Consider the following 26,285-nt stretch of genomic DNA (forward strand, 5'->3'; position numbering starts at 1 on the left):
TACAGCTTGACCAATAGGAAACATACAATATCTACCAATGGTGTTCCAGCATTACCAGGTACCATAATACCTCTACACAGACTACCACATTCACCCCCTGTTAAAAACGAGTCCGGCTGGGGTGGTGGCCTGATATTACAACATGGTAACGTGGTAGAAATTATAGTTATGGGCGTACCTTAATACCTCCGTACAGCGTTTTGTAACTATTTAAAATTCTATTTACGATTTACAATTTATGATTCATAATTAACTATACACTTTAAAATTAGGCAATCAGCCGATTGGGGGCCCTGGTCGTCCTCTGTGATCGTCGGAGCCTCGGTGGTGACTCCGGTGGAGGCTTGGGCGACTGTGACTCCGGGAGCGTGGCCTCGATCTCTGTGGCAGCTTCGGCACCCCTAGACGGCGCTGGTGGGGAAAGCGGTTGACCTGGGAAGGGAGCGCCTGCGGGGTGTTTCGGTGGGTGGGGGGGGCCTAGACGGGGCTGGCGGAAGGACCGATCCTCCTGTAAGATGCCCCGGTGGGAGGGAGGGTGGGACTGGTGACTGGGGTGTGCGTGGGGCTCCGGCGGGCGCCAGGTCTCGTAGGGAGACCGTATCTTGTTAGCCATCGGGGTACGTCACGTAGGCGTACTGGGGGTTAGCGTGGAGAAGATGGACCCTCTCGACCAACGGGTCCGACTTGTGCGCCCTCACGTGTTGTCGGAGCAGGACGGGTCCGGGAGCTGCCAGCCAGGTCGGGAGCGAGGTCCCAGAGGAGGACTTCCTGGGGAAGACAAGGAGACGTTCGTGAGGTGTCTGGTTGGTGGACGTACAAAGCAGTGGCCGGATGGAGTGGAGGGCATCCGGGAGGACTTCCTGCCAGCGGGAGATGGAAGATTCCTGGACTGTAGGGCCAGTAGGACGGTCTTCCAGACCGTTCCGTTCTCCCTCTCTACCTGTCCATTACCCCGGGGGTTGTAACTGGTCGTCCTGCTCGAGGCGATGCCCTTGCTGAGCAGGAATTGACGCAGTTCGTCACTCATAAAGGAGGACCCCCTATCGCTGTGTATGTAAGCGGGGAACCCGAACAGTGCAAAGATGCTATGGAGGGCCTTGATGACGGTGGTTGTGGTCATGTCCGGGCAGGGGATGGCGAATGGGAACCGGGAGTACTCGTCAATCACGTTCAGGTAGTACGTGTTGCGGTCGGTGGAGGGGAGGGGGCCTTTGAAGTCCATGCTGAGGCGTTCAAAGGGACGGGAAGCTGTTATCAGGTGCGCCCTCTCTGGTCGGTAGAAGTGCGGTTTGCACTCCGCGCAGATTTTGCAGTCCCTGGAGGCAGTCCTGACCTCCTCGATGGAGTAGGGCAGGTTGCGGGTCCTGACAAAATGGAAAAAGCGAGTGACCCCCCAGGTGGCAGAGGGGCTGGTTTAGCTCACTGGGCTAAATCGCTGACTTTTAAAGCAGACCAAGGCAGGCCAGCAGCACGGTTCAATTCCCGTACCAGCCTCCCCGAACAGGCGCCGGAATGTGGCGACTAGGGGCTTTTCACAGTGTTATAACCTGCCTGCTTACCATTGGCTGGGGACTAATGACAATCCCACAGCCAATGGTAAGCGGGCAGGTTATAACACACAGTAACTTCATTGAAGACTACTTGTGACAATAAGCGATTTTCATTTTTTCATTTTTCATTTCCTCGTGGAGGGCTCGGAGGCGGTCCACTTGTGCGGTGGCACATGTGTTGCGGGACAGAGCGTCAGGAGGCTCATTCAGCATCCCGGGATGATACAAGATCTCGTAGTTGTAGGTGGAGAGTTCGATCCTCCACCGCAAGATCTTGTCGTTTTTTATCTTGCCCCGCTGTGCATTATCGAACATGAAAGCAACCGACCGTTGGTCAGTGAGGAGAGTGAATCTCCTGCCGGCCAGGGAATGCCTCCAATGTCGCACAGCTTCTACTATGGCCTGGGCCTCCTTTTTGACTGAGGAGTGGCGGATTTCGGAAGCATGGAGGGTACGGGAGAAGAAGGCCACGGGTCTGCCCGCTTGGTTGAGGGTGGCCGCCAGAGCTACGTCAGATGCGTCGCTCTCGACCTGGAAGGGGAGGGACTCGTCGATGGCACGCTTCGTGGCCTTTGCAATGACTGCTTTGATGCGGCTGAATGCCTGGCAGGCCTCTATCGACAGGGGAAAAGCTGTGGATTGGATCAGGGGGCGGGCCTTGTCCGCATAGGGGACCCACTGGGCATAGTAGGAAAAAAACCCTAGGCAGCGTTTCAGGGCCTTGGAGCAGTGAGGGAGGGGGAATTCCATAAGGGGGCGCATGCGTTCAGGGTCGGGGCCGATAACTCCATTTCGCACTACGTAGCCGAGGATGGCTAGGCGGTCGGTGCTAAACACGCATTTCTCCTTGTTGTATGTAAGGTTAAGGATTTTAGCGGTCTGCAGGAATTTTCGGAGGTTGGTGTCGTGGTCCTGCTGGTCGTGGTCGAGATACGGGAATGCTGCCCGTAAACTGTACCGGTCAACCATTCGATCCATCTCGCGCTGGAAGACCGAGACCCCGTTGATGACACCGAAGGGAACCCTTAAGTGATAGAACCGCCCATCTGCCTCGAAGGCAGTGTATTTGCGGTCACTAGTGCGGATGGGGAGCTGGTGGTAGGCGAACCTAAGGTCCACCATGGAGAAGACCTTCTAATGCGCGATCCTGTTTACCAGGTCGGATATGCGGGGGAGAGGGTACGCGTCCAGCTGCGTAAACCTGTTGATGGTCTGACTGTAGTCGATGACCATCCTATGCTTCTTCCCGGTCTTTACTGCCACTACTTGAGCTCTCCAGGGACTGTTGCTAGTTTCAATGACTCCTTCCCTCAGTAGCCTTTGGACCTCTGACCTGATGAAGATCCGGTCCTGGGCACTGTACCGTCTGCTCCTGGTGGCGACGGGTTTGAAATCCGGGGTGAGGTTCGCAAACAGGGAAGGCGTGTCCACTTTAAGGGTCGCGAGGCCGCAGACAGTAAGGGGGGGATAGGGCCGCCGAATTTGAAGGTTCGACTTTGGAGGTTACACTGGAAGTCTAAACCTAGGAGTGGGGCCGCGCAGAGGTGGGGAAGGATGTAGAGCCGGTAATTTTTAAACTCCCTTCCCTGGACTGTGAGGTTTGCTACACAAAACCCCTTTATCTCTACTGAGTGGGAACCGGAGGCCAGGGAGAGTTTTTGATTAACGGGGTGGACGAGGAGAGAACAGCGACTTACCGTGTCGGGGTGTATGAAGCTCTCCGTGCTCCCAGAGTCGATTAGGCAGGACGTCTCGTGCCCGTTGATTAGCACTGTCATTGTAGCAGTTGAGAGTGTTCGAGGCCGGGACTGATCCAGAGTCACCGAGGCTAATCGCAGCAGTTGAGTGTTCTCTTCAGGCGGTGTGCGGTCAGCCGAGCTGGGGTCCTGGAGTCCATCCAAGATGGCGGCTCCCATTGGTCTCATGTGGCTGGGGGTGCACAAAATGGCGGCGCCCGTCCATCGAACGTGGCGTCCGCGGGACAAGATGGCGGCGGCCGGGGGCCGCACGTGGCCCTGGAGTAGGAAGATGACGGCGCCCGCTGGCCGCACGGGAACTGTGGAGAGGTTTGTGGTGGCGGTCCGCATTCGCCGCCGGAGAACGCGGCGACCGCACGGGCCTGGCATACCACCACGAAGTGGCCCTTTTTACTGCATCCCTTGCAGGTGGATGCGTGGGCCGGGCAGCGCTGCCAGGGGTGCTTGGCCTGCCCGCAAAAGTGGTAGCGGGGCCCCCAGGGGTTGCCAGGCCGCTTTGCAGCACAAGCTTGTGGGGGGATGGGCGATGTTTCGGGGTCGGCTGCGGAGGGGTTCCACGCTGCCCAGGGGGCTGCCGCGTGGTCGGGAACGTAAGCGCGGGTGTTTCTGGAGGCCACATCCAGGGAGCCTACAAGGGCCCGTCTCTCCTTGAGGCCTCGGGTGTCTTTTTCCAGCAATCGCTGGCGGATTTGGGAGGACAGCATACTTGCCACAAAAGTGTCCCGGATCATGAGTTCTGTGTGGTCGCTCGCCGAAACTTGCAGGCAGCTGCAGTTTCTCCCCAACACCAGGAGTGCACGGTCGAATTCTTCCAGCGATTCCCCAGGGATTTGTCGCCTCGTTGCTAGCAGATGCCGGGCATAGACCTGGTTTACCGGGCGAATATAGTGTCCTTTTAGCAGCTCTATTGCTGCATCGAAGTCATCCGCGTCCTCGATGGGGATGTAAATCTCCGGGCTCACCCTCGAGTGCAGGACTTGCATTTTCTGTTCTCCCGTGAGTGTGTTTTCGGCCGTTCCAAGATATCCTTTAAAACATGCCAGCCAGTGCTTAAAGATTGCCGCTGAGTTCGCCGCGTGGGGGCTGAGTTGCAGACAGTCTGGCTTGATTCGGAGCTCCATCCTTTTAAATCTAGCTTATTAAATTGATGTACGATCAATGACCACTAAAGCGAGGTTGTAGTCCAACTGAAGGCTTTAATAAGCTAGATGTTTCTCCCAGCAGCTCAGGTACAGAATGAAGGCTGCAGGGGCGGCACGGGCTCTTATACCCCGTCTAGCAGGGTGGAGCTACCACACAGCTGGACCAATAGGAAACATACAATATCTACCAATGGTGTTCCAGCATTACCAGGTACCATAATGCCTCTACACAGACTACCACAGAGATGTCCTGGCTGATCCCAGGCCAGTAAACTGCCTGTCGAGCTCTGCGTCGGCATTCCCGATTCCAAGGTGACCCTCATGGATCTGCTTGAGCACCACGGCCTGCATGCAGTGGGGGATAACAATTCGATCCAGGTACAGAATGATCCCTTCAACAACCGTCAAATCATCCTTGACATTAAAAAACTGGGGGCATTGCCCCTTGCGCCACCCATTTGCGAGGTGGTGCATTACCCTTTGCAGCAGAGGGTCTTTGGCAGTTTCTGCTCGTATCTGGACGACACGTTCATCAGTGTCCGGGAAGTTGCTGGCGCACATCTGCACCTGTGCCTCGATTTGGCGAATGTAGTCTACATGTTCGCAGGGCGTGGTGATGGATCTGGATAAGGCATCCGCGTTTATCAGCTCCTTGCCCGGTGTATAGATGAGGTCGAAATCATATCGGCGGAGTCACAGAAGAATGCGCTGTAGCCGGGGCGTCATGTCATTTAAATCCTTCTGGATGATGTGGACTGAGGGTCTGTGGTCTGTTTCCACCGTGAACTTTGGCAGACCGAATACGTTACCATGGAATTTAACGATTCCTGTTAGTAGACCCAGCACTCCTTTTCAATCTGTGCACACCTTTGCTCAGTGGAGTCATGGCCCTGGATGCGTATGCCACTGGAGCCCAGGATGAGGAGTTACCTTTCTGGTGGAGCACCGCACCAATGCCGTCCTGGCTTGCGTCCGTGGATATTTTTGTTTCCTTGGTCAGGTCAAAGAATGCCAGGACTGGGGCCGTGGTGAGCTTTGCCTTGAGCTCCATCCACTCCGCTTGATGTGTTTCTATGATTCTATGATTCTATGTTGGTGTCCACTGGAATACTGTGGTCTTTTTTACTGGATGCCTGAGGGCTGTGGTGTGGGATGCCATGTTAGGAATGAATTCTCCCAGATAATCCCCAGGAAGCGTAGTACCGCCTTTCTGTCCTCTGGGGTCTTCATGGGATTGATCGCCGTTACTTTGTCGGAATCAGGTTGCACAGCCTGCTGGGATATTTCGTCACCCAAGAATTTGATTGATGACAGACCAAATGAGCATTTGGCCCTGTTTAGCTTGAGGCCATTCTCGTGGACCCTTTTAAAGACCTGTTTGAGCCGATCTATGTGCTCCTCGGGGGTCGTCGGTCAGATTATCACGTCAGCCACATCGACACCCTCGATGCCCTCCATCATTTGCTCCATTATGCGGTGAAAGACTTCGGAGGCTGAAATGATACCGAAAGGCATGCGGTTGTAACTACCTGCCGAACGCAGTGTTAAACGTGCAGAGCTTCCTGCTGGAGTCGTCCAGTTGTATCTGCCAGAAACCACGTGAGGTGTCCAGCTTGGTGAAGAATTTGGCGTGTGCCATCTCAGAGGTTAATTCTTCCCGCTTCGGGATCGGGTAGTGCTCCCTTATGATGTTGCGATTGAGGTCTTTGGGATCGATACAGATTCGTATTTCACCTGAGGGCTTCTTCACGCAGACCATGGAGCTGACCCAGTCTGTTGGTTCCGTGACCCTTTGGAACTCTTGCAGCTGCGCTTTTAAACGATCCTTTAGAGGAGCCGGCACCCGGCGTGGTGCATGAATGACTGGGGTGGCATCCGGCTGGAGTAGTATTTTGTAGCGATACGGGAGCGTGCCCATCCCATCGAACACATCGGGATATTGCGTGAGGATGTCGTCTATGTCAGCCTGTAGATTCACACGAGATGAGGCAGTCGGAGGTGCAGAGGACATGGCATGGATTCGCTGTACCAGATTAAGGAGTTTACTTGCATGGGTACCGAGCAGGGATGTCTTGTCAGGCCTGACAATCTCGAATCTTAACCTCACCGTGATTGCCTTGTGGGATACAACTAGATGACATGATCCACTAGCAGCTATGGCATTGCCATTGTAATCAAGGAGCTGGCAGGCTGGCGAAAGAATTTTGGGTTGGTCTCGGATGCTGTCGAGGTCTGCCCGGGATATGAGGTTGGCAAACGCACCAGTGTCCAGTTTGAATTGGATTCTGCGCTGATTCACTTTAACGACAGCGCACCATTCATCACCAGAATCCACGCGGAGGATTGAGAGGCGCTCTGCATGAGTGGAGGAGACATTCTCACGTGTGTTGATAATGCCCACCTGATATGGAGACTCGAGGCAGTCATCATTTGGGTCCGTTGGGCTTTCGGGATCGGAGTCCTGCATGCCTTGCTGTATGCAGTGGACAGGTCTGCGTTGCTGCTGGGATCGCTGGCTTTTGACCGGCGGAGCGGACATGCATAAGGCCGCATAATGCCAAGGCTTTCCACATTCTAGACATCGCCTTCCTTTGGCTGGGCATTGCAGTTTTAAATGGACGGAGCCACAATTATCGCACATCATGACGCTGACGTCAATGTGTTCTGTACGCCTTCCCGCCTGCGCAGTGCGGTCGGCCGACGTTCGCACATGCACAGTAGTGTTTTCGGCTGCATTGATGGGTCAACAAGGAGTGTAAAGGTTCGTCTTCCCTGAAGCCTCTGTTGGAAGATGTACCGTTCAAAGCTCTCATTAAGCTCGACTTCACAGTGGCTGTCGAATTTTTGCAGAATGGTCTGGAACTTTGCTTTATCTTCTCCTCGGGCAAACGTGAGCGAGTTAAAGATGTGGATGGCATGATGCCCCGCCGTCGACAGGAGCAGCGCGATGTTCCTGGCATCTGATGCTTCCTAAAGGTCGGATGCCGAGAGGTGTAGGAGGAACTTCTGTCTGAAGACCCTCCAGTTGTCGCCGAGGTTGCCGGAGATCCGGAGCTACGGAGGGGCCGGGAACTTTTCCATATTGCTGGCTGTTTGCTACTTGCTTTCCGGTCGTTTCAGATTTACTCGAGGTAGGTCCATTAGAGTTAATAGTTTCGAGTTAATACAACTCGATGCAGTATCACTTGAAAACAGGTTTCCAACGCTGTAGATGGTTCAACACTGTTTTCTTGAACTTGCAAGGTAATGTACATAGTTCACTGTGGGTCAACACTCTATTAAAACAAGCTTGCTAACCTTGGTCTGGCTGGCCCAGACTTGCTCTGTGCCATGTATAGTAGGTGCTGACTGTACGTTGCACCCTGACAGTTGCTACAGCTATCACCAGTACGAAGAGGCCGAGCCTTCTTGCCTCGTGTGTTTTATACTGGTAATGTACCCTATAGTGTCCTGCCTGGTGATTGGTTGTTCTGTATTCTGTGTGGTAATTGGTTCCTGTGTGTGTCCATCACTGCCTGTCTGTATCTCATCATGAACATGAGTGCATATTATGACACTCCTCAAACTCAGAAGGTACGACTTTGACCTGGTCTACACGCCTGGCAAGGAGCTCATCATTGCCGATACACTGTCCCGCTCCATCACCGTGCCTAGTGAACCACTGAACGTAATCCGGCAAATTGAGTCACAGGTTGAGTCACGGGTGCAGCTGTGTGCTAGCACCGTCCCGGCATCTGATGAGAAGGTGATTCGTATCCGTGAGGAGACAGCCAAAGACCCCCTCTTGCAGCGTGTTATGCAACACCTAGCCAATGGCTGGCAAAAAGGGCAGTGCCCTCAATCTTTCAATGTAAAGGACGACCTGACGGTGGTTGATGGTATCCTCCTCAAACTGGACCGGATTGTAATTCCACACAGTCTCCAGAGCTTGGTGCTCCGTCAAATCCATGAGGGCCACCTGGGTGTGGAAAAGTGCAGACGCAGAGCCAGGCAGGCTGTCTACTGGCCTGGGATCAGCCAGGACATTGCAGACATGGTCCTTTACTGTGCGACCTGTCAACGCTTCCAGCCAGCACAGAGTAAGGAGACACTTCAGCAGCATGAAATCGAAACCTCTCCATGGTCCAAGGTTGGCATCGACCTCTTTCAGCAAATGGTCGTGATTACGTGTTAATCATTGATTACTTTTCCAATTACCCTGAAGTCGTGAAGCTCTCAGACCTCACATCTCGGACCGACATCAAGGCCTGTAAGGAGACGTTCTCCAGGCATGGTATCCCACTCACTGTCATGAGTGACAATGGCCTGGGCTTCAGCAGCCATGAATGGTCCCTGCCCAGACGTATCAGTTCAAACACGTCACTTCCAGCCCACACTATCCGCAATCCAATGGGAAGGCTGAGAAAGGGGTGCACATAGTGAAGCAGCTCATCTGCAAGGCTGCGGATTCTGCGTCTGACATTCACTTCGTGCTGCTTGCATACAGGGTGACCCCACTGTCCACTGGCATGTCGCCGGCTCAACTCCTGATGAACAAGGACCTGCGACCGACACTTCCAGCCATACACATGCCCGACCTGGATCACCTCCCGGTGCTGCAGAAGGTGCAGCAACTCCGAGACCGGCAAAAGCAGGGCTATGATGCTCATGCCACCGATTTGCCCGTGTTATCCCCGTCAGACACTGTTCGGGTCAAAATCCCTGATGGAGGCCGGTCAGCTCCAGCTGTCGTTGTTCGACAGGCTGCCCCCCGCTCGTATGTTGTGCGTCTGGCTGATGGTTCTGTTGTGCGACGAAACAGACGGGCACTGCGCAAAGTTGCCTGTCCGCAACCACATTCTTCTCCATTTCCTTCTGTTGTTTTGCCACCTCCTGATATCTCGACTCACGAGGCCACCAGTCAGGCTTCAATCCCGCCCATCAAGGCGCTGTCGTCCCCACCACCACCTCTCCGGCGGCCGACCAGGATCAGACGCAAGCCACAGAGACTGGACTTATGAACATTTGTTCTGTTTGCTCTGTTCAGTGTTCTCGCATTAGACAGCTGTTTTCACATGTACATATGTTCACATCCACCGCATGTATATATGTTAATATTGGCCTATTCTTGTAAATATGTTCACATATGTCATCCAAACATTAAAAAAAGGGACGATGTCATGATATGCAGACACAAGCAGCTAATGGACACAGAAGAGGACATGACCAATAAGCAGGCAGGACACTCAGGGGTGGGATCTGACTATAAAAGACACGAGGCACTCACACGCCGCCTCTTTCCACTGATGAACATCTGGAGAGTCAGTCAAGGGTGTTGCTACAATCTCACACCTCCACCACGTGGCTAAGAGATAGCCTGGTTCAGTCAGACGGAGTAACCACACTTAAGTTAGCAGAGTCGAACTCACAGAGAACTGTGCTAACTGTGCTATTCGTTCAATAAACCTGATTGAACTAACTTCAAGGTCTGGAGTATCTTTCTGATCTAAGCTGCATCCAGTTGCAGCCAGTGTTAGACCAGTGTACCTAACACGACAAGTATGGGGTAATGCCGATGTGTTTGGGGAGTGACATTTCCACACAGATCGAGAGTGTGGGGGACCCTTTGAGATCCGGGCATCCTTTCAAAATGATGGCTTGATCTCAGATAAGACATACTGGCCAGCGCGTTCAGCTCCCCAGTGATGAAAATAATTCTAAGTGTGGGTTAGCCCAGTGAGAAAATCCCCAGGGACCAGAAAAGTGATTAAGTGTGTTGGGATAGCAGTGGGGAACAGAACCGGGGAGAAGCTCTCAGCAAATCCCACCACAAATGACACTTAGGGCATGATTGAACCAAAACGCTTCTAAGTGTGGGAGCGAGCTTGCTGACTCTCGACCCGGCGAGGTAATTGATAAAACGTTAATTGGTTCACTTAACGAGGCCCCATAGGGTGCACATCACAAATCATGGTTCACCGGCGAATTTACCTGGGCCCGTGATCGCCAGCCCCCTGCTAATAAGTGACAGCAGCCAGTAAACCGTTCCTGCAGTCAACCCCACTCCGCTCACAGCCATGATGTCACGGAGACCAGCCCCATGCTGTGGCAATGCTGGCCTGCGACGAGTGCTCGATACGGTGCAGGTCAGACAGATACCCTGTTCCCCTGGGGTCCAGGAGGGTCAGCCACAGGACAGCCACCGCTGCCTGGGAGGAAGTGGCAGCGGCTGACAGCTCGGGGAGCATGGCCGGGATGACCAGCCCCCAGTGCTACAAGAAGGTCAATGACGTATATCGGACACTCGGGTGAGTTTGCACGGGACATCCGATTCCCCCCCCTCGCCATTCCTCCCCAAACCCCACTACCCCCATTTCCCCTAGCCCCCTCCCACAACCCCCAAGCCCCTCCTCCCCATAGTGAATGCATTTGTGGCTAATGATGCCCCCTCTGTGCTGTGGCCTTGCAGGAGACTTGGCCCACAACTGGGGCAAGAGGGCCCAGATGGGCGGCAGGGTGCTGGACATCAGAGTCCTCAACCCCTATGAGGAAAGGTTCCTGGAGGTCGTGGGGATGGTTGAGGACCGAGGGTGATCACCATGGAGGTCGGCACGCAGTGCAGAGATGAGGATTCCCTGGTCCCCACCCAGATGACTAGTCAAACATGAGTTGATAATGCCATACACACTGACCCATCCCCCCATCCCTCCCACTGACCACATTCTCCCGCAGGACCTGCAGCCGCCCCCCCCCCCCCCCAAAATCTGCCTCCCGTGAGAACATCTTGGAGGGGAGCTCCAACGATGCCACCATAATAGTCACGCACAGCTGGCACCCCTACCCGCCACCAGCACAGAGACATACACCCCGGTGTCCGAATGTAGTGGACAGGGGTCTGGGACACACTCAAGTGAGCACCACACATCCACTGATGCATATCAGGTGGAGGCAGGAACGCCCAGGCGAGACGGCAGTCGGAGGTCTGCTGGATCCCAGGACCCAGGTTGGATCAGGTGCTGAGCCTCTGGAACAGGTTTACTCGGAAATGATGCCGACGCTTGGGCGCGGCCATGAGATTCAGAGGGAGACACTCCAGAAGGTTCATAACTGATTGGAGGAGTCCCAGAGGCTGCGGACGCAGGACATGGCGCTGGCAATGCGTGGCACCGAGGAAAACATTGCTAGGGTGGTGGCCCAGTGGAGAGCTTGGTGCACAAGGTCAGCGACATGAGTGGAGGTGCCCAGGGCGTAGCTCAGTTGGGGGCAGCCATGGCAGAGCGCCTCGACAGCACACCGATGTCGCTGGAGGACGTCACTCAGTGCCAGACAGACCTTAATGAGGCGCTTCGAAGCATGTCCCAGTCACAAGTGGGCAGAGCCGAGGCTCTGCGGAGCATGCCCTAGTCTTAGGTAAGCAGAGTCGAGGTGCTTCAAAGCAACACCCAGTCCGAAGTAGGCAGAGGCAAGGCACTGCAGACCATGTCTCTGTTGCTGGGGGATGTGTCCCAGTCATAGAGGGGCATCGCTGAGGGCATCGACACCATGTTGCAGACATTGAGCAGCCGCTAGGGCTGGCAAAGCCTGGGACATGCTCCACAGCGTCGGGGCAAGGTCCAGTTGTGACTGGGACATGCTCCAGAGCCCCCCGGCAAGGTCCAGCTGTGACTGGGGCATGCTCCAGAGCCCCCCCGGCAAGGTCCAGGTGACTGGGACATGCTCCACAGCATCGGGGCAAGGTCCAGCTGTGACTGAGACATGCTCCAGAGCTCCCCGGCAAGGTCCACCTAGACTGGGACATGCTCCACAGTCCCCGGCAAGGTCCACCTAGACTGGGACATGCTCCACAGCTCCCCGGCAAGGTCCACCTAGACTGGGACATGCTTCACAGCTCCCCGGCAAGGTCCACCTAAACTGGGACATGCTCCACAGCGTCGGGGCAAGGTCCACCTAGACTGCGACATGTTCCACAGCTCCCCGGCAAGATCCAGCTGAGGTTGGGACACGTTCCACAGTCCCCGGCAAGGTCCACCTAGACTGGGACATGTTCCACAGTCCCCGGCAAGGTCCACCTAGACTGGGACATGTTCCACGGCTCCCCGGCAAGGTCCAGCTGAGACTGGGACATTCTCCACAGCTCCCCGGTAAGGTCCAGCTGAGACTGGGACATGTCCCACAGCTCCTCGGCAAGGTCCAGCTGAGACTGGGACATGCTCCACAGCTCCTCGGCAAGGTCCACCTAGACTGGGACATGTTCCACAGCTCCCCGGCAAGGTCCAGCTAGACTGGGACATGTCCCACAGCTCCCTGGCAAGGTCCAGCTGTGACTGGGACATGCTCCACAGCTCCTCGGCAAGGTCCACCTAGACTGGGACATGTTCCACAGCTCCCCGGCAAGGTCCAGCTAGACTGGGACATGTTCCACAGTCCCCGGCAAGGTCCACCTAGACTGGGACATGTTCCACAGTCCCCGGCAAGGTCCAGCTGAGACTGGGACATGTTCCACAGCTCCCCGGCAAGGTCCACCTAGACTGGGACATGCTCCACAGCGTCGGGGCAAGGTCCACTTAGACTGGGACATGTTCCACAGCTCCCCGGCAAGGTCCACCTAGACTGGGGCATGCTCCACAGCGTCGGGGCAAGGTCCACCTAGACTGGGACATGTTCCACAGCTCCCCGGCAAGGTCCAGCTGAGGTTGGGACATGCTCCACAGCTCCCCGGCAAGGTCCAGCTGAGGCTGGGACATGCTCCACAGTCCCCGGCAAGGTCCACCTAGACTGGGACATGTTCCACAGCTCCCCGGCAAGGTCCAGCTGAGACTGGGACATGCTCGATTTCGGCGGCGTGAGAGCAGCTGGTTAGTGGTGAGTCAGTTTCAGTGGGAGCAGTGCGGAAGGAGGTTGCTGGGAGGTAAGTCAACCTTTAAAAGCACTTCTCTTTGCAGGGGCAGGCCAGTCGATTTCGGCGGCGTGAGAGCAGCTGGTTAGTCAGTTTCAGCGGGAGCATTGCGGAAGGAGGTTGCTGGGAGGTAAGTCAACCTTTAAAAGCACTTCTCTTTGCAGGGGCAGGCCAGTCGATTTCGGCGGCGTGAGAGCAGCTGGTTAGTCAGTTTCTGCGGGAGCATTGCGGAAGGAGGTTGCTGGGAGGTAAGTCAACCTTTAAAAGCACTTCTCTTTGCAGGGGCAGGCCAGTCGATTTCGGCGGCGTGAGAGCAGCTGGTTAGTCAATTTCAGCGGGAGCATTGCGGAAGGAGGTTGCTGGGAGGTAAGTCAACCTTTAAAAGCACTTCTCTTTGCAGGGGCAGGCCAGTCGATTTCGGCGGCGTGAGAGCAGCTGGTTAGTCAGTTTCAGCGGGAGCATTGCGGAAGGAGGTTGCTGGGAGGTAAGTCAACCTTTAAAAGCACTTCTCTTTGCAGGGGCAGGCCAGTCGATTTCGGCGGCGTGAGAGCAGCTGGTTAGTCAGTTTCAGCGGGAGCATTGCGGAAGGAGGTTGCTGGGAGGTAAGTCAACCTTTAAAAGCACTTCTCTTTGCAGGGGCAGGCCAGTCGATTTCGGCGGCGTGAGAGCAGCTGGTTAGTCAATTTCAGCGGGAGCTGAGAATTTTTCTTTTTTTTTTAAATTATTTTTTTAGGCGGGAACAGGAAGTCGACCCGCGGACGTCTGGGAAGACCCTCACCAATAAATTCTGGTGGAGAGGAAACCCGAGACACTACACGTGTAGTGTCTCCCACCCACCCTCCTCCTCTAACCTAATAATAAAACCCATTGGTCTGAGGTAAGTACCATATTTTTATTATATTATTATTATTTTTTATAAAAATTTAATTTAGTTGTTAGCCAGATCTTGGTAGAAAGTTAGAGGAATGGCAGGGAAGGGAGTGCAATGTTCCTCCTGCAGGATGTTTGAGGTGAGGGATGCAGTTAGTGTCCCTGCTGATTTTACCTGCAGGAAGTGCTGCCATCTCCAGCTCCTCCAAGACCGAGTTAGGGAACTGGAGCTGGAGTTGGAAGAACTTCGGATCATTCGGGAGGCAGAAGGGGTCATAGATAGCAGCTTCAGGGAATTAGTTACACCAAAGATTGGAGATAGGTGGGTAACTGTAAGAGGGACTGGGAAAAAACAGTCAGTGCAGGGATCCCCTGCGGTCGTTCCCCTGAGAAACAAGTATACCGCTTTGGATACTTGTGGGGGGGACGACTTACCAGGGGTAAGCCATGGGGTACGGGCCTCTGGCACGGAGTCTGTCCCTGTTGCTCAGAAGGGAAGGGGGGAGAGGAGCAGAGCATTAGTAATTGGGGACTCTATAGTCAGGGGCACAGATAGGAGATTTTGTGGGAGCGTGAGAAACTCACGTTTGGTATGTTGCCTCCCAGGTGCAAGGGTACGTGATGTCTCGGATCGTGTTTTCCGGGTCCTTAGGGGGGAGGGGGAGCAGCCCCAAGTCGTGGTCTACATTGGCACCAACGACATAGGTAGGAAAGGGGACAAGGATGTCAGGCAGGCTTTCAGGGAGCTAGGATGGAAGCTCAGAACTAGAACAAACAGAGTTGTTATCTCTGGGTTATTGCCCGTGCCACGTGATAGTGAGATGAGGAATAGGGAGAGAGAGCATTTAAACACGTGGCTACAGGGATGGTGCAGGCGGGAGGGTTTCAGATTTTTGGATAACTGGGGCTCTTTCTGGGGAAGGTGGGACCTCTACAGACAGGATGGTCTACATCTGAACCTGAGGGGCACAAATATCCTGGGGGGGAGATTTGTTAGTGCTCTTTGGGGGGGTTTAAACTAATGCAGCAGGGGCATGGGAACCTGGATTGTAGTTTTAGGGTAAGGGAGAATGAGAGTATAGAGGTCAGGAGCACAGATTTGACGTCGCAGGAGGGGGCCAGCGTTCAGGTAGGTGGTTTGAAGTGTGTCTACTTCAATGCCAGGAGTATACGAAACAAGGTAGGGGAACTGGCAGCGTGGGTTGGTACCTGGGACTTCGATGTTGTGGCCATTTCGGAGACATGGATAGAGCAGGGACAGGAATGGATGTTGCAGGTTCCGGGGTTTAGGTGTTTTAGTAAGCTCAGAGAAGGAGGCAAAAGAGGGGGAGGTGTGGCGCTGCTAGTCAAGAGCAGTATTACGGTGGCGGAGAGGATGCTAGATGGGGACTCTTCTTCCGAGGTAGTATTGGCTGAAGTTAGAAACAGGAAAGGAGAGGTCACCCTGTTGGGAGTTTTTTATAGGCCTCCTAATAGTTCTAGGGATGTAGAGGAAAGGATGGCGAAGATGTTTCTGGATATGAGCGAAAGTAAAAGGGTAGTTATTATGGGAGACTTTAACTTTCCAAATATTGACTGGAAAAGATATAGTTCGAGTACAATAGATGGGTCGTTTTTTGTACAGTGTGTGCAGGAGGGTTTCCTGAAACAATATGTTGACAGGCCAACAAGAGGCGAGGCCACGTTGGATTTGGTTTTGGGTAATGAACCAGGCCAGGTGTTGGATTTGGAGGTAGGAGAGCACTTTGGGGACAGTGACCACAATTCGGTGACGTTTACGTTAATGATGGAAAGGGATAAGTATACACCGCAGGGCAAGAGTTATAGCTGGGGGAAGGGCAATTATGATGCCATTAGACGTGACTTGGGGGGGATAAGGTGGAGAAGTAGGCTGCAAGTGTTGGGCACACTGGATAAGTGGGGCTTGTTCAAGGATCAGCTACTGCGTGTTCTTGATAAGTATGTACCGGTCAGACAGGGAGGAAGGCGTCGAGCGAGGGAACCGTGGTTTACCAAGGAAGTGGAATCTCTTGTTAAGAGGAAGAAGAAGGCCTATGTGAAGATGAAGTGTGAAGTTTCGGTTGGGGCGATGGATAGTTACAAGGTAGCGAGGAAGGATCTAAAGAGAGAGCTAAGACGAGCAAGGAGGGGACATGAGAAGTATTTGGCAGGAAGGATCAAGGAAAACCCAAAAGCTTTCTATAGGTATGTCAGGAATAAGCGAATGACTAGGGAAAGAGTAGGACCAGTCAAGGACAGGGATGGGAAATTGTGTGTGGAGTCTGAAGAGATAGGCGAGATACTAAATGAATATTTTTCGTCAGTATTCACTCAGGAAAAAGATAATGTTGTGGAGGAGAATGCTGAGCCCCAGGCTAATAGAATAGATGGCATTGAGGTACGTAGGGAAGAGGTGTTGGCAATTCTGGACAGGCTGAAAATAGATAAGTCCCCGGGACCTGATGGGATTTATCCTAGGATTCTATGGGAGGCCAGGGAAGAGATTGCTGGACCTTTGGCTTTGACTTTTATGTCATCATTGGCTACAGGAATAGTGCCAGAGGACTGGAGGACAGCAAATGTGGTCCCTTTGTTCAAAAAGGGGAGCAGAGACAACCCCGGCAACTATAGACCGGTGAGCCTCACGTCTGTAGTGGGTAAAGTCTTGGAGGGGATTATAAGGGACAAGATTTATAATCATCTAGATAGGAATAATATGATCAGGGATAGTCAGCATGGCTTTGTGAAGGGTAGGTCATGCCTCACAAACCTTATTGAGTTCTTTGAGAAGGTGACTGAACAGGTAGACGAGGGTAGAGCAGTTGATGTGGTGTATATGGATTTCAGCAAAGCGTTTGATAAGGTTCCCCACGGTAGGCTATTGCAAAAAATACGGAGGCTGGGGATTGAGGGTGATTTAGAGATGTGGATCAGAAATTGGCTAGCTGAAAGAAGACAGAGGGTGGTGGTTGATGGGAAATGTTCAGAATGGAGTACAGTCACAAGTGGAGTACCACAAGGATCTGTTCTGGGGCCGTTGCTGTTTGTCATTTTTATCAATGACCTAGAGGAAGGCGCAGAAGGGTGGGTGAGTAAATTTGCAGACGATACTAAAGTCGGTGGTGTTGTCGATAGTGTGGAAGGATGTAGCAGGTTACAGAGGGATATAGATAAGCTGCAGAGCTGGGCTGAGAGGTGGCAAATGGAGTTTAATGTAGAGAAGTGTGAGGTGATTCACTTTGGAAGGAATAACAGGAATGTGGAATATTTGGCTAATGGTAAAGTTCTTGAAAGTGTGGATGAGCAGAGGGATCTAGGTGTCCATGTACATAGATCCCTGAAAGTTGCCACCCAGGTTGATAGGGTTGTGAAGAAGGCCTATGGAGTGTTGGCCTTTATTGGTAGAGGGATTGAGTTCCGGAGTCGGGAGGTCATGTTGCAGCTGTACAGAACTCTGGTACGGCCGCATTTGGAGTATTGCGTACAGTTCTGGTCACCGCATTATAGGAAGGACGTGGAGGCTTTGGAGCGGGTGCAGAGGAGATTTACCAGGATGTTGCCTGGTATGGAGGGAAAATCTTATGAGGAAAGGCTGACGGACTTGAGGTTGTTTTCGTTGGAGAGAAGAAGGTTAAGAGGAGACTTAATAGAGGCATACAAAATGATCAGGGGGTTGGATAGGGTGGACAGTGAGAGCCTTCTCCCGCGGATGGATATGGCTGGCACGAGGGGACATAACTTTAAACTGAGGGGTAATAGATATAGGACAGAGGTCAGAGGTAGGTTCTTTACGCAAAGAGTAGTGAGGCCGCGGAATGCCCTACCTGCTACAGTAGTGAACTCGCCAACATTGAGGGCATTTAAAAGTTTATTGGATAAACATATGGATGATAATGGCATAGTGTAGATTAGATGGCTTTTGTTTCGGTGCAACATCGTGGGCCGAAGGGCCTGTACTGCGCTGTATTGTTCTATGTTCTATGTTCTATGCTCCACAGCTCCTCGGCAAGGTACACCTGAGGCTGGGACATTCCCCACAGCTCCCCGGCAAGGTCCACCTAGACTGGGACATGCTCCACAGCTCCCCGGGAAGGTCCAGCTAGACTGGGACATGTTCCACAGCATCGGGGCAAGGTCCAGCTGAGGTTGGGACATGCTCCACAGCTCCTCGGCAAGGTCCACCTAGACTGGGACATGTTCCACAGCTCCCCGGCAAGGTCTAGCTGAGGCTGGGACATGCTCCACAGTCCCCGGCAAGGTCCATCTAGACTGGGACATGCTCCACAGCTCCCCGGCAAGTTCCACCTAGACTGGGACATGCTTCACAGCTCCCCGGCAAGGTCCAGCTGAGACTGGGACATGTTCCACAGCTCCCCGGCAAGGTCCACCTAGACTGGGACATGCTCCACAGCGTCGGGGCAAGGTCCACCTAGACTGGGACATGTTCCACAGCTCCCCGGCAAGGTCCAGCTGAGGTTGGGACATGTTCCACAGCGTATCGGCAAGGTCCACCTTGACTGGGACATGTTCCACAGCTCCCCGGCAAGGTCCACCTAGACTGGGACATGTTCCACAGCTCCCCGGCAAGGTCCAGCTGAGGCTGGGACATGCTCCCCGGCAAGGTCCACCTGAGGCTGGGTGATGTTCCACAGCTCCCCGGCAAGGTCCAGCTGAGACTGGGACATGCTCCACAGCTCCCTGGCAAGGGCCACCTAGACTGGCACATGTTCCAGAGCTCCCTGGCAAGGTCCACCTAGACTGGGACATGTTCCACAGCTCCCTGGCAAGGTCCACCTAGACTGGGACATGCTCCACAGCTCCCCGGCAAGGTCCAACTGAGGCTGGGACATGCTCCACAGTTCCCCGGCACGGTCCACCTAGACTGGGTCATGCTCCACAGCTCCCCGGCAAGGTCCTCCTAGACTGGGACATGCTCCACAGCGTCGGGGCAAGGTCCACCTAGACTGCGACATGTTCCACAGCTCCCTGGCACGGTCCAGCTGAGGCTGGGACATGCTCCCCGGCAAGGTCCAGCTGAGACTGGGACATGTTCCACAGCATCGGGGCAAAGTCCAGCTGTGACTGGGACATGCTCCACAGCTCCCTGGCAAGGTCCACCTAGACTGGGACATGCTCCACAGCTCCCCGGCAAGGTCCACCTAGACTGGGACATGTTCCACAGCTCCCCGGCAAGGTCCACCTAGACTGGGTCATGCTCCACAGCTCCCCGGCAAGATCCAGCTGAGGCTGGGACATGCTCCCCGGCAAGGTCCAGCTGAGACTGGGACATGCTTCACAGCTCCCCGGCAAGGTCCACCTAGACTGGGACATGTTCCACAGCATCGGGGCAAAGTCCAGCTGTGACTGGGACATGCTCCACAGCATCGGGGCAAAGTCCAGCTGTGACTGGGACATGCTCCACAGCTCCCCGGCAAGGTCCACCTAGACTGGGACATGTTCTACAGCTCCCCGGCAAGGTCCAGCTGAGGCTGGGACATGCTCCCCGGCAAGGTCCAGCTGTGACTGGGACATGCTCCACAGCTCCCCGGCAAGGTCCACCTAGACTGGGACATGTTCCACAGCTCCCCGGCAAGGTCCAGCTAGACTGGGACATGTTCCACAGCTCCCCGGCAAGGTCCAGCTAGACTGGGACATGCTCCGCAGCTCCCCGGCAAGGTCCAGCTGTGACTGGGACATGTTCCACAGCTCCCCGGCAAGGTCCAGCTAAGACTAGGTCACGTCCCCAGTGACTTGGACATTCACCGGAGCACCTCGCAAAGCATCTCAGCAAGGTCCAGCTGCATCAATGTCACTTCCCTCAGTGACTCGGAAATGATGTTGAGGCACTCAGCCATGCCGTCATTGACTGAGCAACGCCTCTGACATCACTACTCATGGTGCTGACCTCGTGCTCCAGGCTTTCCACTGCAGTCGCCACTCTGACAGTGTTGGCTTTGGTGCCACGCATTGCGGGCATTATCTCCTGTGCCCGTAGCCTTTGGAATGCCTGCAATCAGCTGTCGACCTGCTGGAATGTCACTGACATCGTCGTCTGAATTTCATGGCCACACTCTAGCATCTGCTTCTGCTCTGGATTAGCCTGGTCCAGATCCAGCCGGGTCTTGGAATGCAGCAGACCTCCGACTGCACGTTGGGGGGCAGGAATGGGCACCAGTGCTGGGCATGGGTGGAGTGGGCTGGTGGGCGCAACGGTATGCAGTCCAAAGATGTGGTTCGGTGGATTGCCCACGCTAAATTGCCCCTTGGTGTCCAAAAGGTTAGGTGGGGTTACTGACTTATGGGGATAGGGTGCAGAAGCGGTTTTAGGGTGCTCTTTTCAAGGGCCGGTGCAGACTCGATGGCCAAATGGCCTCCTTCTGCACAGTAGGGATTCTTTCCTGAGGCACAGGCGCAGTATTGTGCCTGGGAGTGGGGGGGAGGTGACAACTGCAAGTTCATCATGGGCGGAGAGGAGGGCGAACTGGTGCCGGAGGGCCGATCCCAATTCAGCCGGGTAGAGATCTGTCTGCCCGTGCTGACTGCCATTGCCTCGTAGGCGGCACTGACTGCCTTTGGCTGACCCTTTGAGCCACTCGGGGGAACAGGGTGTCCCACCTGGACACCAGGTCAGCATCCCCGTATCGTGGAGCTGGTCTGCGCGTCTGGGGTGCCGTGCCCATCAGTCTTGCCAGCCCAATTTGGCATTAGATACCCATGCTGGTCTCACCCGGTCGGCCATCAGAAAGCACCCGGCAATTCCCATTCACTCAGAAACGTTGCTGTTCTGAATTTTTACAGAATGGAACATGGACCACTGGGACTACAGTAACCAGATATTTTAAATAGGCTCCCATAGCTGAGAGTGAGAGACCCACTGGGGACGGACCCTCCCCATGAGTCACATAAAAAAGCTTCATTGCTGACAGAGTTAGATAGGTTCTTGATTAATAAGGGGATCAGGGGTTATGGGGAGAAGGCAGGAGAATGGGGATGAGAAAAATATCAGCCATGATTGAATGGCGGAGCAGACTCGATGGGCCGAGTGGCCTAATTTTGCTACTATCTCTTATGGTCTTATGGGACCCCATCAGAGTCAAGGATTCTGCCATAAAACCCGGCCCAAATGGGAGCCAAGCAGGGTCATCCCGGCTGGGACCTGGAATGTACTTTGTATACAGTTTGCTTTGTAATAAAATAAGTTTCTTTCCATCTCTCATTTTGAACTCCTTTGGCCACTAAATTGGCAACGAGGGTCAAAGTCGGTGCTGTTAGCTGTCAGAAGCACGGTCATCTCCCATCGTACTACTGGAATAACATTTGCACTGTTTTCAAAATATAGAAATGTAGAAAATAGAAACATAGAAAATACAATTTTATACTGCATCTGCCATGCGTGTGCCCACTCACTCAGCCTGTCCAAACCTCGCTGAAGCATCTCTGCATCCTCCTCACAGCTCACCCTCCTGCCCGACTTTGTATCATCTGCAAATTTGGAGATAATACATTTTGTTCCCTTGTCCAAATCATTAATATATAATGTGAACAGTTGGGGTCTTACCACAGATCCCTGCAGGACCCACGAGTCACTGTCTGCCAACCAGAAAAAGACTCATTTATTCCAAACATTTGTTTCCTGCCTATTAACCAGCTTTCTATCCTTCTCAAGACATTACCCATAATCTCATGCGCTTTAACTTTACATAGTGATCTGAAAGTCTAAATAAACCACATCCAATGGTTCTCCCTGGTCAACTCTACTGGTTACATCTTCAAAGAATTGAAATAGATTTGACAAGCATTTTTTTTCTTTTCTAAATCCATGCTGACTTTGTCTGATTGCACCACTGCTTTCCAAATGCTGTGCTGTGAATTCCTTGATAATGGACTCCACCAACTTCCCCACTACCGACGTTAGGTTCACTGGTCTACAGTTCCCTGTTTTCACTCTACCTCCCTTTTTGAAGAGCGGGATTATATTAGCTAACTCCAATCTGGAGGAACCATTCGTGAGACCAAAGAATTTTGGAAAATGACCACCAAATGATCTACTCTTTCTTGGGCCACTTCCTTAAGTACTCTGGGATGAAGATTATCAGGCCCAGGAGATATGTCTGCTTCAGTCCCATTGATGTCAAAGGATTTCTGATCATCTAAATTGATCACGTCCACTGGCTCTCCTTTGTCTTTTGTTGTACAGTGAATGGTAGAATCCTCAAGAGTATTGACAGTCAGAGAGATCTCGGTGTACAGGTCCACAGGTCACTGAAAGGGGCAACACAGGTGGAGAAGGTAGTCAAGAAGGCATACGGCATGCTTGCCTTCATTGGCCGGGGCATTGACTATAAGAATTGGCAAGTCATGTTGCAGCTGTATAGAACCTTAGTTAGGCCACACTTACATAAGAATATAAGAACTAGGAGCAGGAGTAGGCCATCTGGCCCCTCGAGCCTGCTCCACCATTCAATAAGATCATGGCTGATCTTTTGTGGACTCAGCTCCACTTTCCGGCCCGAACACCATAACCCTTAATCCCTTTATTCTTCAAAAAACTATCTATCTTTATCTTAAAAACATTTAATGAAGGAGCCTCTACTGCTTCACTGGGCAAGGAATTCCATAGATTCACAACCCTTTGGGTGAAGAAGTTCCTCCTAAACTCAGTCCTAAATCTACTTCCCCTTATTTTGAGGCTATGCCCCCTAGTTCTGCTTTCACCCGCCAGTGGAAACAACCTGCCCGCATCGATCCTATCGATTCCCTTCATAATTTTATATGTTTCTATAAGATCCCCCTCATCCTTCTAAATTCCAACGAGTACAGTCCCAGTCTACTCAACCTCTCCACGTAATCCAGCCCCTTCAGCTCTGGGATTAACCTAGTGAATCTCCTCTGCACACCCTCCAGTGCCAGTACGTCCTTTCTCAAGTAAGGAGACCAAAACTGAACACAATACTCCAGGTGTGGCTTCACTAACACCTTATACAATTGCAGCATAACCTCCCTAGTCTTAAACTCCATCCCTTTAGCTATGAAGGACAAAATTCCATTTGCCTTCTTAATCACCTGTTGCACCTGAAAACCAACTTTCTGCGACTCATGCACGAGCACACCCAGGTCTCTCTGCACTGCAGCATGTTTTAATATTTTATCATTTAAATAATAATCCCTTTTGCCGTTATTCTTAACAAAATGGATAACCTCACATTTGTCAACATTGTATTCCATCTGCCAGACCCTAGCCCATTCACTTAGCCTGTCCAAATCCCTCTGCAGACTTCCAGTATCCTCTGCACTTTTTGCTTTACCACTTATCTTAGTGTCGTCTGCAAACTTGGACACATTGCCCTTGGTCCCCAACTCCAAATCATCTATGTAAATTGTGAACAGTTGTGGGCCCAACACTGATCCCTGAGGGACACCACTAGCTACTGATTGCCAACCAGAGAAACACCCATTAATCCCCACTCTTTGCTTTCTATTAATTAACCAATCCTCTATCCATGCTCCTACTTTCCCCTTAATGCCATGCATCTTTATCTTATGCAACAACCTTTTGTGTGGCACCTTGTCAAAGGCTTTCTGGAAATCCAGATATACCACATCCATTGGCTCCCCGTTATCTACCGCACTGTTAATGTCCTCAAAAAATTCCACTAAATTAGTTAGGCACGACCTGCCCTTTATGAACCCATGCTGCGTCTGTCCAATGGGACAATTTCCATCCAGATGCCTCGCTATTTCTTCCTTGATGATAGATTCCAGCATCTTCCCTACTACCGAAGTTACGCTCACTGGCCAAGAATTACCCACTTTCTGCCTACCTCCTTTTTTAAACAGTGGTGTCACGTTTGCTAATTTCCAATCCGCCGGAACCACCCCAGAGTCTAGTGAATTTTGGTAAATTATCACTAGTGCATTTGCAATTTCCCTAGCCATCTCTTTTAGCACTCTGGGATGCATTCCATCAGGGCCAAGAGACTTGTCTACCTTTAGCCCCATTAGCTTGCCCATCACTACCTCCTTGGTGATATCAATCCTCTCAAGGTCCTCACCTGTCATTGCCTCATTTCCATCAGTCACTGGCATGTTATTTGTGTCTTCCACTGTGAAGACCGACCCAAAAAACCTGTTCAGTTCCTCAGCCATTTCCTCATCTGCCATTATTAAATCTCCCTCTCATCCTCTAAAGGACCAATATTTACCTTAGCCACTCTTTTTTGTTTTATGTATTTGTAGAAACTTTTACTATCTGTTTTTATATATGGAGTATAGTGTTCAATTCTGGTCGCCACACTACCAGAAGGATGTGGAGGCTTTAGAGAGGGTGCAGAAGAGATTTACCAGAATGTTGCCTATTAGCTATGAGGAGCAGTTGAATAAACTTGGTTTGTTCTCACTGGAACAACGGAGATTGAGGGGCGACCTGATAGAGGTCTACAAAATTATTAGGGACATAGACAGAGTGGTTAGTCAGAGGCTTTTTCCCAGGGTAGAGGGGTCAATTACTAGGGGGCATAGGTTTAAGGTGCGAGGGGCAAGGTTTAGAGGAGATGTACGAGGCAAGTTTTTTACACAGAGGGTAGTGGGTGCCTGGAACACGTTGTCGGAGCAGGTGGTGGAAGCAGGGATGATAGAGATGTTTAAGGGGCATTCTGACAAATACATGGGTAGAGCAGTTGATGTGGTGTATATGGATTTCAGCAAAGTGTTTGATAAGGTTCCCCACGGTAGGCTATTGCAGAAAATACGGAGGCTGGGGATTGAGGGTGATTTCGAGATGTGGATCAGAAATTGGCTCGCTGAAAGAAGAAAGAGGGTGGTGGTTGATGGGAAATGTTCAGAATGGAGTTCAGTCACAAGTGGAGTACCACAAGGATCTGTTCTGGGGCCGTTGCTGTTTGTCATTTTTATCAATGACCTCGAGGAAGGCGCAGAAGGGTGGGTGAGTAAATTTGCAGACGATACTAAAGTCGGTGGTGTTGTCGATAGTGTGGAAGGATGTAGCAGGTTACAGAGGGATATAGATAAGCTGCAGAGCTGGGCTGAGAGGTGGCAAATGGAGTTTAATGTAGAGAAGTGTGAGGTGATTCACTTTGGAAGGAATAACAGGAATGTGGAATATTTGGCTAATGGTAAAGTTCTTGAAAGTGTGGATGAGCAGAGGGATCTAGGTGTCCATGTACATAGATCCCTGAAAGTTGCCACCTAGGTTGATAGGGTTGTGAAGAAGGCCTATGGAGTGTTGGCCTTTATTGGTAGAGGGATTGAGTTCCGGAGTCAGGAGGTCATGTTGCAGCTGTACAAAACTCGGGTCCGGCCGCATTTGGAGTATTGCGTACAGTTCTGGTCACCGCATTATAGGAAGGACGTGGAGGCTTTGGAGCGGGTGCAGAGGAAATTTACCAGGATGTTGCCTGGTATGGAGGGAAAATCTTATGAGGAAAGGCTGATGGACTTGAGGTTGTTTTCGTTGGAGAGAAGAAGGTTAAGAGGAGACTTAATAGAGGCATACAAAATGATCAGGGGGTTGGATAGGGTGGACAGTGAGAGCCTTCTCCCGCGGATGGAAATGGCTGGCACGAGGGGACATAGCTTTAAACTGAGGGGTAATAGATATAGGACAGAGGTCAGAGGTAGGTTCTTTACGCAAAGAGTAGTGAGGCCGTGGAATGCCCTACCTGCTACAGTAGTGAACTCGCCAACATTGAGGGCATTTAAAAGTTTATTGGATAAACATATGGATGATAATGGTATAGTGTAGGTTAGATGGCTTTTGTTTCGGTGCAACATCGTGGGCCGAAGGGCCTGTACTGCGCTGTATTGTTCTATGTTCTATGAATAGGATGGGAATAGAGGGATATGGACCCCGGAAGTGCAGAAGATTTTAGTTTAGACGGGCAGCATGGTCGGCACAGGCTTGGAGGGCCGATTGGCCTGTTCCTGTGCTGTACTTTTCTTTGTTCTTTGTCTAACTTCCTTGTTACCTCCTCAAAGAACTCTAACAGATTTGTCAGACATGACCCTTGACGAACCCGTGCTGAATCAGCCCTATTTTATCATGCACTTCCAAGTACTCCGCAATCTCATCCTT

General features: G+C 52.4%; 1 protein-coding gene across 2 annotated transcripts in view; it reads right to left on the reverse strand.

The window, feature by feature from the left end:
• Nucleotides 1-26,285, reverse strand: part of LOC140409647 (disintegrin and metalloproteinase domain-containing protein 12-like) — a 1,449,600-nt gene that overhangs the window by 1,173,089 nt on the left and 250,226 nt on the right. The gene's annotated exons all lie outside the window — the stretch shown is intronic.

This window comes from Scyliorhinus torazame, chromosome 3 (assembly GCF_047496885.1).
Source record: "Scyliorhinus torazame isolate Kashiwa2021f chromosome 3, sScyTor2.1, whole genome shotgun sequence".
NCBI classification, from domain to species: domain Eukaryota; kingdom Metazoa; phylum Chordata; class Chondrichthyes; order Carcharhiniformes; family Scyliorhinidae; genus Scyliorhinus; species Scyliorhinus torazame.